At 47.3% G+C, this 3,591-nt stretch overlaps 1 long non-coding RNA gene across 1 annotated transcript; it reads left to right on the plus strand.

Annotated features, from left to right (window-relative positions):
• The first annotated feature begins 270 nt into the window (after positions 1-270).
• LOC141581592 (uncharacterized) lies at positions 271-2,726 on the plus strand. Its single transcript, XR_012514297.1, has 2 exons — positions 271-2,306; positions 2,547-2,726. It is a non-coding gene; the product is annotated as an uncharacterized LOC141581592 (long non-coding RNA).
• The last annotated feature ends 865 nt before the right edge of the window (positions 2,727-3,591 follow it).

Raw genomic sequence — 3,591 nt, forward strand, 5'->3', positions numbered from 1 at the left:
GTAACCCAGCCACTCTAGAGACGGAGCCCACCACGACCTAGGAGTCTAAAAGTCAGCAACCTTTTCCCCGCCGAAGCGCGAAGTTCCCTCAAACCCCCGCGCTCGGCATCAGCAAAAACCCGGAGAAGCGGAGCCTTTCTCGAGGAAAATGACCTCCAGACTCACGCTACCGGTTCGACTGGTGCGCGGGTCACGCATGCGCAGGGCCGACCGGCCGCACCTCGCCAACTCCTATTCGGACACGTCATCTAGGTCGGCCGGGGTCCGACGGGAAGGGAAGGGGTCGGGGCTTGGCCGCGGGGCGGAGACGTCCCCCTACTTCCGGATCCGGCCTCTCCTGGGCAGCGCCTCGCTCGGGGTTCCTTGGTTACCTGGCAGCGGTGCCTACCCGATGCCGGGGAGTGGCGGAGAGAGAGATCGTCTGCCCTCCACGCAGGCCGCAAAATGGAGGCCCTGCTAGAGTGGCAGTTCCAGTTGCAAACTGGAAAGAAATGAAGTTTTTCCTTCATTCTCCCCATGACCGTGACGCTCCTTTTCTCAAAGTACTAATACTTTTAATGGGACTGTAAAACTTGAGGGATATGACTTTTTCCTTTCCTCTGCTTCGGATTGCATTTGCTGACTCTGATTTACGGCCAATACTGTGTGCTGTCCTATTCATAGAGACAAAGTAGCAGTGGTTGTAGAGAGGCTAGGGAAGGGGGGATGGGGATTTGCTGTTTAATGGGCATAGAGTTGCAGATATGGGTTGGTGAAAAAGTTGGGATGAATGGTGATGACTGCACAACAATGCAAATGTACTAAAGTCACAGAAGTGTATACTTAAAAATGGTTAGGCGGTAAGTTTTCTATAACGTGTATTTTACCACAATTTTTATTTATTTTTATTTATTTATTTTTTAGACAGCCTCACTTTTGCCCAGGCTGGAGTGTAGTGGCGTGATCTTGGCTCGCTGCAATCTCCACCTCCCGGGTTCAAGCCATTCTCCTGCCTCAGCCTCCCAAGAGGCTGGGATTGCAGGCACCTGCCACGACGCCCAGCTAATTTTTAAATTTTTAATAGAGACGGGGTTTCACCATGTTGGCCAGGCTGTGCTGCTCTCTAACTTGTGACCTCAGGCGATCCGCCTGCCTCAGCCTCCCAAAGTACTTGGATTACAGACATGAGTCACTGCACAAGGCCCAACAATTTTTTTAAAATGTCATTTGTTTCTTCTACTTCTCCCTGCCAAAATAATTTGGACAGCCTTTTCTGAGTTTCCCATGATGACTTCTGTATAAGAATGCCGGATACAGCAAATAAAAGTACAGTATGCCTAGGTAAATTTTAATTTCAGATGATAAATGAATTTTTTAGTACAAGTACATTCCAACTATTCCATGGGACATAAGGATATTTTATCTGATCACCCTACTTTTGTGCTAAAATTATTAGCAAAACTGCTTCCATTTTCAGGAAGTACACACTGAACTCTGCTAGTGATGCAGGAGAATAGGGTCTGGAGGCAGGGAGCCTAAAGGCTTTCACACTCACTTCCTAGAGCCATTTGGAAAGGAAAACGCTAACTTTCCACTCCTAAGAAACAAAAGGCCCAAAGGCTACTCCGTTTGCAAATCCCCACCTTTTCTTTGCCCAGCTGGAAACCTGAAAATACCTCTGACTGGTTGCTTTCTGCAACTAATCTGATGTTTCCATAAAGTGAAACTTTGTAACTTCACTTGATTACAAGGCCAAGATTGCAGGGCCAAGTCTTCCTTTGCATAGAAGTGCAACTGTGTAACTTCACTTCAGCCTCTGATTGCAGGCCACCACTTCATTTACATAGAGTGAACACCGAGTAAGTGGCCAATGGGAAACCTCCAGGGGTTATTTGGACCCGAAGAGATTCTGCATCTGGGGCCCTTGAGCTGCCACTGGGCCAGCTCTTACACTGTGGAATGTACTTTCATTTTCAATAGATCTCTGCTTTCCTTGCTTCATTCTTTCCTTGCTTTGCTGTGCATTTTGTCCAATTCTTTGTTCAAAACGCCAAGAACCTGGATAACTTGCAGTCAAGACTCTGTACTGGTAACGTATTTTGGTGAGCCAGGTAGGAGGGAAGCCCAAAGTTGAGGATTTATTTTTCTCCTTTCTTCTTTTCCTCTCTACCACATAGAGGGGAATCTTTTTTTTCCCTTCCAACTCATGACCCTCGGTGAACAGCGCCTATGCATGGAGACAACTGGAACTTTCTGGCCAGGGCCACTCTCTGGTGAAACTCAAAGTCTTCCACGTGAAAACACCTGACCAACACCGCAGGGTTCGGGTGAGGGACCTGAGTCCTTTTCCTTTTTTTTTTTTTTGAAGGGGTTGGTATTTTTAGTAGAGACGGGGTATCACCATATTGACCAAGATGGTCTTGATCTCCTGAGCTCGTGATCCACCTGCTTCGGCCTCCCAAAGTGCTGGGATTACAGGCATGAGCCACTGCGCCTGACCTTGTTTTTGTTTTTCTAAGTTCCATTCCTTTGCTCCTTCTTCTGATTTTCCTTTTCTTCTTTTTCAGTCTTTCAGCTGCGGTTTTCTAGTAGCTCCTTGGCAATTGAGGGAAACTGGCAGGGGCCACTGTCTCATGTTGTCTGAAGGCCAAGGAATGAACAGGGATGGCTGCGCTGCCTGGAAGAGGGAAATTCTATTTTCTATCCTTTCCAGTTATAGTCCCTGATCCCTACATGTGATGGAGTTGGCAGCAGAAGCTCATCCTGGACGAACTCACATACATTTCAGGCAACTTAAGCCGCCTTATGCTAAATGCTTACCTTTACCTACTCATCTGGGTAAAGGACAGACTAGCTGTGCAAAAAAAAGAGGTTATACAAGTCAGAGGGTCTGGGCATGTCCTAGGTGGTCTGTGTGGGGCATGGGGTGTGTGTGTGGCGGGGGGGGAGGGGAAATTCATGAAAGGGAATGTATTATTACCTAAATTTAAAGGGTTACATTTAAAGGGCTAAAGGGTTGCTTTAAGTAGGATAGAAAAGCCTTAAGGAAAGTTCATAAACGGTCCTCAGTGGTGAAGAGAACCATTCCAAAGCAGTGCCAGCACCCATCTAAGGTCAGAGACATCTGACAGACTAAATCAGGGTCCTAAAGTGGGGGTGCCCCTGGGGACCCCAGTCTGGATCCAGAATTTGTTCAGGGGGATGCCCTCAGTAACATTTAGGTCACCTATTGGACCCTCTACTTTTCAAAGTCCTCTTCTCTTTTCCGGACCACTATGGGCAACTCTGTTCTACCTGATTCCACTATGAGCAATGCTACACCCGTTCCACCAGATGCCCTGCTCGGCTACATCCTCCACCATCGGAATCAGTTTGACCCTGAAAACCTACAGGGAAAAACATACAATTTTTTTTCTGCAATACCATTTGGCCCCATTATGAGCTCCCCAACCCCCAACAATGGGCAGACAATGGTAGTCTTAACTATGACACCATCCTGCAATTAGACCTACTTTGCAAGAGGCAGGAAAAATAGTCAGAAATCCCATATGTACAGGTTTTCATGCTCCAATAGCAAAAAAACTAACAATCTGCAAAACTCCCAGAGCCCAC

Source organism: Saimiri boliviensis, chromosome 16 (assembly GCF_048565385.1).
Source record: "Saimiri boliviensis isolate mSaiBol1 chromosome 16, mSaiBol1.pri, whole genome shotgun sequence".
In the NCBI taxonomy this organism is placed as follows: Eukaryota; Metazoa; Chordata; class Mammalia; order Primates; family Cebidae; genus Saimiri; species Saimiri boliviensis.